General features: G+C 40.3%; 1 pseudogene; it reads right to left on the bottom strand.

The window, feature by feature from the left end:
* Positions 1-5,305: 5,305 nt before the first annotated feature.
* On the bottom strand, positions 5,306-6,360 carry LOC119535064 (annotated as a pseudogene).
* Positions 6,361-9,788: the final 3,428 nt, after the last annotated feature.

The following is a 9,788-nucleotide window of genomic DNA, read 5'->3' as shown; positions in this document are numbered from 1 at the left end:
CAGCTCTGGGCTATGGGGCTGGCGATGGGCAGGAGTGTTTCCTTTCCATCAGGATGATGGCTGTGAGTGGACACCCCCCTTTTCTTGGAAAGTTGTGGTGTTTAGTGAATTTTCTCAGCCACTAGATTATTTCCTTTTGTCTCAGAGCTCTCTTAGTTCTACTCTTGTCTTGACCTGCCCAAATTGCAAGTCTTTGAAGCTTTCTGTATTGGGCTTAGATTTCGCTGATCTCAGCAGTTCCACATTTTCATGAGTGTTGTATGAAGTATGCCCATAGTCAGATTGCTCTGTGGTGTCCAGTCCACGCAGTTCCTGGCTTTCTACCTACTTTCCTGGAGGAGTAACTAAAACATACAGCTCACCAGTCCGCCATCTTGCCCCGCCTCCGGGTTTACTTTTATATTTTCATTTTTTATTTTTGGAGTAATGAAAATGTTCTAAAATTGTGGTGATGAAGACAGAAATATGTGATACTGTGAGCCATGGATTATATACTTTGGATGGACTGCATGTGGCTGAGTATATCTGAATAAAATTGCATTATAACAAATAAACAGAAAGGAACAAACTTTAAATATAAGGATCCAGAAATGTTGAAAGAAAAGGTTGATAACATAAACATCATGAACACCTTAACTAAAGAAAGCTAGCATGGCTATATTAATTTCAGACAAAGTAGACTTTAAATTAAGAAGTATTTTTAGAATAAATATATTTCATAATAAGAATTAGTCGTATCTACCAACAGGAAGATACAACATTCCTAAATTTAAACACACAAAATAACATAGCTTCAAATATGCAAAGTAAAAGATGACAGAAGTAAAAGTAGAAATACACAACCCCACAACTATACTGAGATTTTTACACAACTGTCTCAATAACTGATAGAACAGTCAAAAGACAGTAAATATTTAGAAGATTTAATAACATGATTAACCAACTTGATCTAACTGAGTTATGAAGAGCTCTATGTCCATCAACTGCAGAAAATCATATGGAGAAATTTAAGAGGGTAGCATAGGGAGTTGTCAAGTTTAGTCTATTCTCCAGGATAGCTAATAAATAGCCAGAAACTGCATGAAGCAATTTTTTGGGGGGCTTCAGAGACCAAATGCATATCGTACACAAGCCAGGAATTAATGGAAATGAAATCACAGCACTGATGCTGTAAATAAATCCTTCCATGCTAGGGACCTCCCACTGGCACAGCAGGCTGACTCAGAGTCACTCCTTAGTGGGAAACAGGAGCCCAACCTCCTAGTATCAAGGAATGGGAATTCAGCCAAGCACAAATGGTAGATTTCATTGTTGAATTCAGAATGCTGAATCCCAGCTCCTAGCATAGATAAATTCAGAATGCAATCAAGAAAGAAACCAGGAGGATCATTTCAGCTCCAGTCCCAGCAGGAAGGAAGCAGGGCAGTACCCCAAGAAGAGGAGCACAAAGAGCTGCATACCAACTCTAGCTCTTGATTGGTAATCTGCACTTCAGCTCTGAGAAAATCTATTATTTTTTTCTAAGACAGTCCATTAAATAAAGAACTTGGCAGTCTCCATGTTCAGCCCTGCCCCAGGCAGGAGTGGAAATATGACTGAGAGACAAAGTAACTAATCAGGAGTGTTAATAGTCCCTAAAGGGCAGATTATCCCCAAAAGGAGTGGGGGAGGGGAAGAGCCAGGACAAATGGCAGCTGTCATTCAAAGAATTTAGATCCCAGGGGCTGGAATATCCACAAGGAGCTTGGTTTTCAACCTACAAAGGGTGGTGCCTAGCCTCTGAAACATGCTAGAGCAGGAGTGAAACTGGGGCTGTGTGACAGTTCCCATGGTTTTCAGCTTGCAGGGAACAGTGGGCTGAGGAGCAGGAGGGGCAAGGCCTAGCACAGTTGGCTGTTATTCAGAGAACTGAGACACAGAGGATGGGAAAACAGCAACAGTTTTCAATAGACTCCCTGCAATCAAGAAAGAAACCAGGAGGGTCATTTCAGCTCTCTCAGGTATACCCCTGACATGGGTGGGGCTGGCTGAGAATTAATGGCAGGGTAAACCCTTAGACCTGTGGGAACCAGCAGACTGAAAAGTGCTATCTGCTGGGCAGGACAGGAAAGGCACAGAATCACGAGTCTTCACAGGAAAGACTAACGCACTGCTGTTCTCATCCCAAGGGAACATTGATAAGGAACTACAACCCCTTTGTGAGTCCGGGACCTGTCTTTTCTGGGACAAACTGAAGGGAAAACCCTCTCTGGGGTGACTCTCCCAGAATGAGCCCTCCAGGTAAAATTTTCTAGAGGTAATGAAAGGAGTGTTAAACAACGTATACCATTCTGCCTCCTCAACAGTATACACACTATATAGATAACATTTTGTAGATTTTAATGTTTTTGAATAGCTAGAAGTAAATACGTGAACCTATCAAACCCCAACCCAGTAGCCTTGAGTCTTGAAGATGATTGTATAACAATGTAGCTTACAAGGGGTGACAGTGTGATTGTAAAAACCTTGTGGATCACACTCCCTTTATCCAGTGTATGGATAGATGAGTAGTGAAATGGGGAAATGAGGAAAAAAACTAAATGAAAAATGGGGGGGGGGGTTGGAGGGATGATTTGGGTGTCTTTTATTTTTTATTCCTATTCTGTTTCTTTCTGGTGTAAGGAAAATGTTCAAAAATTGATTGGGGTGATGAATGCACAACTGTATTATGATACTGTGAACAATTGTACACATTGGATGATTGTATGGTATGTGAATATATTTCAGTAAAATTACATTAAAATTATTGTATTTACAGTGGTGGACAATGGTTATATTGAATGGCGGCTAGAGTTTCCTGATGGTTTAGCTCAAGTAGTGTATTATAAGTTTGGTTTCTCTAGGGAACCAGAACTAACAGGAGATATCTACAAATATGAGATTTTATAAAAGTGTCTCATGCAACTGTGCAGATACATGAGCCCAAATTCCATGGCAGGATGCATGAGTCCAAATTCCGTAAGGCAGGTTTCAGGAATTCAAATTCTATCTGCAGGATACATGAGTCCAAATTCTGTAGGGCAGGATGCCAAGTCCAGATTGTGTAGGGTTGGCAGCAAGCTGGCAACTCTGCTGAAGGTCTTTGGTGAACTCCTCAGCAGAGGCTTGGTGGCTGAATAAGAAGTGAAAGTTCTCTCTCTTCTCCCTTAAAAGTCTTCAACTGATTGGCTTAAATCCAGCTGATTGAACTATCTCATTGTGGAAGACACTCCCTTGCTAATGTAATCAGCCGCAAATGCAATCCATTGCCTGAAGATTTAATAAAATAGCCTTCTTCATTATTAACCAGTGACAAATATCTTTGCCGTAATGGTTAGGTCATTGGTTCCTTGACCAGACACCTGGGCAACATTACCTGCCCAGTGGACACATGAACCTAAACATCACAGGTAGATAACTCATAGAGAAAACATCTCAAACATTATGTTCCATTACCACCCCTTGTGAGGTACATACCTTTGTATTCTTCTCTCCATCTTAGTTTTCCTTTTCTATACTACCCTTCATTGTGTCTATAGGAATTGTATTTAGCAGTCAAGAAATGTCAGAATAACAATTCTTGCCTGACTGTCCTTCACTCTATGCATCCAGGCTTCTTGCTTTTTTTTTTTTTTTTTAAACATATTGTGCTTTTTTTTTAAAATTGAAACATAAGTCACATAACATAAAACCTCTTTAAAGTGTTTTTTTCAGTGATCTGTACTATATACACTAAGTTTTGCAGTTATCACCTCTTCCTGTTCTGACAGATTCATTTAAAAATTTTTACTGTGGTAAAATATAAATAACATAATAACCATTTTAACCATTTTCAAGTTCACAATTCCATGATTTTAAGTACTTGGAAACCATTGTCTATTTCTCACTATTATCTACTACCAGAACATTTTCATCATCCCTAAGAGGAATTCTGTACCCATTAAGCAACAACTCCCCATACTCCTCCCACTATCCACTGGTAAGCTTCATATACTTTCTGTTTCTGTGTATTGGCCTAGTCTAAATTATTTATGTAAGTGGAATCATACAATATTTGTCCTTTTGTGTCTGGCTTACTTCATTTACCATGCTTTCAAGGTTCATCCACGTTGTAGCATGTATCAGAACTTCATTTCCTTTTATGACTGAGTAATATTCCATTTGCATACAGATGACATTTTGTTTATCCATTCATCTTTTACTGGACACTTGGATTGTTGGGTTGAATAGCCACCATTTGGCTGTTGTGAATAATGCTGCTATGAACATTGATATCCTGTACCTGTTCAAGTCTTTGCTTTCAATCCTTTTCGGTAAATACCTAGAAGAATAATTCCTGGTTGTATGGTGTTCTGGTTTGCTAATGCTGCTGGAAAGCAAAACACCAGAAATGGATTGACTTTTATAAGGGAGGTTTACTTGGTTACACAGTTACAGTCTTAAGGCCATAAAGTGTTCACGGTAAGTCATCAACAATCGGGTACCTTCACTGGAGGATGGCCAATGGTGCCCAGAAAACCTGTTAGCTGGGAAGACATGTGGCTGGTATCTGCTCCAAAGTTCTGGTTTCTAAATGGCTTTCTCCCAGGACATTCTTCTCTAGGCTGCAGTTCAAGTATGTCACTCTTAGTTGCTCTTGGGGTGTTTGTCCTCTCTTAGCTTCTTTGGAACAAGAGTCTGCTTTCAACAGCTATCTTCAAACTGTCTTTCATCTGCAGCTACTCTCTCAGCTTCTGTGCATTCTTCAACGTGTCCCTCTTGGCTGTAGCAAGCTCGCTCCTTCTGTGTGAGCTTATACAGTGCTCCAGCAAACTAACCAAGGCCCAGGCTGAATGGGTGGGGCCACACCTCCATGGAAACTATCCAGAGTTATCACCAACAGTTGGGTGGGGCATATTTCCATGGAAACAACCTAATCCAAATGTTCCAACTTAATCCCCACTAACATGTCTGCCTCCACAAGACTGCATCAAAGAACATGGCTTTTTCTGGGGGTCACAATACACACAAACTGGCACATATGCTAATTCTGTTTAACTCCTTGAGGAACCTCTGGTCTGTTTCCTACAATGACTACCATCTTATATTCCTACAAAGTACAAGTGTTGGTATTTCTCTACAACCTCCCCAACAATGTTTTTAAATAGGCATCCTAGTGGGTATGTAGTAGTATTGCATTGTGATTTGGATTTGCATTTCCTAACGGTTAATGATAAAGTTCTTTTCATGAGTTTATCATCTCTTTGTATATTCACTTTGGTGAAATACCAATTCAAGTCCTTTATCCATTTTTTAAAATTTTCACTGTTTTGTTATTGAGTTGTAATAGTTTTTGTTTTTTTTTTTTTCCTTTCAAACTAGTCTTTTTATTATATAAAACTGTAAAAATCCAGCAAAACCAGAAAATGGATATATTTTCCTGGGCTTTCACATTTATTGATTTTTATTTGCAATCTCTTTTTCAACACAGCTTACAACCTCATCCCCACTTCTAGTCTGATTATACAAGTGCTAAGTGGCAGAAAGTTCTGGAATAAATACCTCAAAAGAAAAAAAAAATCAAAGCTGTAAAGCTAAATGCATGCAAAAGGTTTTACAAAGGTGGGGGGAAGTGTCTTGGAAGTAAAATAGAGTACGACAAAGTAACTGAAAGGTACTAGCTGAAGTTCTTTCAATCATCTTTGTCCTTTGCTCTGTGTTTAAGGATGCATATGAACTCAATGTAGTTGAAGTTCCCTTTTTTGTCAATAGGTGTTTCTCTGTATCGCTCATCCACTTCCTCCTCTTGTAAACAAATACCCCATGGTTGTCAGCAGCTCTCTCAGGTCATCCTCCTGAGTGGTGCCTGTTGCTTCTTCATCAAAACAACCCTTTTAACTTCTCACCAAAGTGAGGAACATGGTGAAATATTGGGCCCCAGAGCCTCACTCATTATCACCTGAAGGTATGCATCCATTGGATTCTTCCCCAGAGAAACAAGCATATCATGCAAATCTTTCTTGTCAATGAAACCATCTCTGTTCTTATCATGTTGAAGGCCTCTTTGAACTCCCGAATCTGTGAATGGTTAAACATGGCAAACACGATGGATGTTTAGTGCTGAGGGTGCTTCTTGGTAGTCTTGGTTTTTGCCTTTTTGCTTGACATGGTGACTGCTTAATTCCATCCCAGACTCCAGAAAAAGTTGCCGTGGTGAGTCAACTGATGGCAGTGACCCAGGTGTCCATTTACATTTAAAGTTGCTACTGATAATGCAAGGCTTTCTTCTGCCATTTTGCTATTTAGCATTATAAGTCTTATAACATTTTTGTCCTTCAATTCTTCCACTTATGCCAACTTTCATATTTATTTTATTTTATTTTTTGTACCATATGGAGTCCCTTTTAATTTCTATCTGGATATATTTTTAATGTATTTTTAAAAAAATTTTTTGTGGTTACCATGGAGTTAAAATTTAACAACCTAAATTTACACCAATCATATTTGATACCAACACTGCATCAATAAAATTCCCATTCTTCTCTGTACTTTTATAGATATAATTGTACTTTTATCAATTACAGAAATTATAGAAAGTATTAGAAAGCAAACAGGCAACTATATAGTGATTCACTAGCTACAATCACTTCACTTAAAGGCTGATGTAAACTATTTGTTTTTTTTGGGGGGGGTGTTCAACAATTTCATCAGATTTTCAAAGGGACACAGAATCCAAAATAAATAACTGCTTATTAATCAGAAAAATGATCAACATTTGTCCCCAGGACTTAAACTTTTAAACAGAAAGACCATAGATTTAACGGACTTGGAGCAGGAGAGGTTGACCTGGTCAGTCTCAGGCAGGATTCATAGAAAGCAACCCAAAGAATTCTAGAACTGCACTGTGCAGAAAGACTGACCCTCAAACGTAGGTAAAACTGACCTGGAGCTGAGGATTTTTCCAAAGAGTCCCTCACAGTTCTGTCATTGTCCTTTTTGAGATTCCTGTTGAAATGCCATGGCCTGCTAAATGGGTTATGAAGTGGGGCCCCTTTCCCTTAATCCTAAAACATTTGCAAAGCAACAGTGTTGTGCAAACGGCACTAGGCCATGAGGAGGGGGGAGTGAGACTATGCCTGTATCAGTTAAAGGAAGCAAAGCTTTACCATTTAGGGGAGGCAAAGCTGCGGTTGCACGCATCAGCCAAGCATAACCCTTTTAACAGTAACTGCTCCAGGTCCAAGTGAAACTTTTTGTAACCCTTTAATAATCAATAGCTGCTCCAGTTCCAAGTGAAACTCTTTGTGAAATTGTTTTTTGTGATCAAGAGCTAACTGCCAACTCTGCTTCTGTTAGAATAGCTTGCTTGCTTGCGTTTCTAGGATATGGTTTCTGTCTATATAAGGCACCAGCGCACACAGGTCAGGGCTGCTGCTTGCTGAACTCCCTGCGCGGAATGAGAAACGGCAGCAGCCAGCCGGCTAATAAACGCTCTTTAAATTCTGTTTGGCTGTCTCGTACTTTAACTCGCGGGCACCGTAACACGTTAGCTTCAGTCCTTGAGGCAGGGCTGCTCTTGTAATTCAAATTTCAACAGTATCCAAGCCTTAATCACAGCCCTGCAGTTAAAACGGTAAACTTCAGTCTTCACTCCCCATTCTTGAATGTTCTCCATAGCTAGAGGCCCCATCTACTTTAGACTGGAAGATATCTCAGGGCCCAAGAAGCCCCAGAACTTGCCTGGGACTACTGCTACTGGGTGGTAATGTTCCTGGAGCAGAGTTTACTGAATAGGAGCCCCACACAGATTTGCATAGCGAGTCTCTCTAAAGGAGAGCCCATGGAGAGTACAGCAGGTTGTTCACAAGATAAGGGCCACATGTAAGGGATTTTGGTTCCTCTGATGACCAACTAAATATAATCTTGTGGCTGTGTATGTGAGTTGTTTCCCTTGATCCGTATCATTTAATGTTTAAAGAATTTTAGATGTATTTTACCGGGATAAAGTTCATGTCCCATAAAATTCACAAGCATGTGCAGCAATCACCACTATGAAATTCCAGAAATGTTCACTACCATAGAGAAACTCTTTACCCATGAGCACTTTTACTCCAAATTCTTGATTCTTGAAGGTGATCATATAATTTTACAGCTTATATGGTGTGACCATGTGATGGTGAAAACCTTATGGCTCACACTCGCTTTACCCAATGTATGGACAAATGAATACAAAAGTGTGGATAAAATGTAAATAACATGGAGAAGAGGGGTAGGGAACATACGGGATGTTTTCGGTGTTCTTTTCACTTTTTTTATTCTTATTTTTACTTTCTGGAGTAATGAAAATTTTCAAAAACTGGTGATGAGTGCACAACTATATGATATCATGTGAACAAATGTTTCACACTTTGGATGACTGTATAATATGTGAAAGTATTTCAATTAAAAAATTGATGTTTTTTATTATTTTTATTTTTTGGAGCAATGAAAATGTTCAAAAACTGTGGTCCCATATGTGAGAATATTTTTATTTTATATTTGTACATTTAATAACAGTTATTGGCCACTCCAGTTTTTGCCAAGTTATACAGTCCCAGTCTTCATTATCTATCTTTACCTCTGGTATCAAACACCAGAATGTATGACAAGTGAGGGCTCCTTTTCCTGTGGCTCCTGAGGTCGGCATGCTGCCGGCTCTCTGGCACATCACTGTTGCCTCACCCCTGTTTAGTGACAGCCAGCCCTTATGGTGGGCAATGTAGTGCAGCACTAGGGCCTCCTCATAGGTCACCACCTTGTCTCCCTTGCCCAGCGGACTCAGGCAGCCCGGTTCTCTGACTGGAAAAGGCCCATGACCCTGAGAGCTCCCCACGGCCCCACCTGCTTCCTGCCCTGCCCCGCCAAGGGGCTCCTGCCCCCTGCCTCCCTCCCCTACCCTTGGTGCAGGCCGTGGAGCTGAGCAGGGCAAGGCAGGCATACAGCTTGACTCCCAGCCAGGACCTGTGTGGATGGGGAAATGTGAGACAGAAACCCCGGCCTCCCACTCAACCACTGCCTGACCCGCAGCAGCACGCTGGCACCAAAATTTGAGCCAAGTGACTGTTTTTTACATAGTGCTTTCCCCCTTCTTGTTTCACAGTTCCATGGGAGGGAGGGTTGAATTATCATCTGGGGATTGGCAGGGACATTAAGACAAACAGTGAGTGCTGGAGGTCACATAGGAGAAAGGCAGAGAAGGTCACATCTGGCCAGTACATTTTGCATTACCAAGATTTCTTTGACTAAACTTGACGCTGGGTCCTCATAAGACCTATTGGAAAAGGTACAAGGTTGTTCCAGTTTACTGAAGCTGCCCTTGTGCAAAACACCAGAAACAGATTGGCTTTTATGAAGGAGGATTATTGGGTTATAAATTTACAGTCCTTAAGCCCATAAAAGGGGTTCTGAGAACTGGATATCCATATCCAGAAGAATAAAAGAGGACCCCTACCTCACACTCTACACAAAAATTAACTCAAAGTGGATCAAAGACATCAATAAAAGAGACAATACCATAAAACTCCTAGAAAACAATGTAGTGAAACATCTTCAAGACCGTGTATTAGGAATTTGTTTCCTAGACCTTACACCCAAAGCATAAGCAATGAAAGAAAAAATAGATAAATGGGAACTCCTCAAAATCAAAAGCTTCTATACCTCAAAGGAATTTTTCAAAAATGGGAAGAGGAAGCCAACTCAATGGAAAAAATATTTGGAAACCATGTATCTGATCAAAGACTGATATCTTCCAT

The sequence above is a fragment of the Choloepus didactylus genome, chromosome 5 (genome assembly GCF_015220235.1).
Source record: "Choloepus didactylus isolate mChoDid1 chromosome 5, mChoDid1.pri, whole genome shotgun sequence".
In the NCBI taxonomy this organism is placed as follows: Eukaryota; Metazoa; Chordata; class Mammalia; order Pilosa; family Megalonychidae; genus Choloepus; species Choloepus didactylus.
The sequence above is the reverse complement of the archived record's forward strand: the minus strand, read 5'-3'. Positions and strand labels throughout refer to the sequence as shown.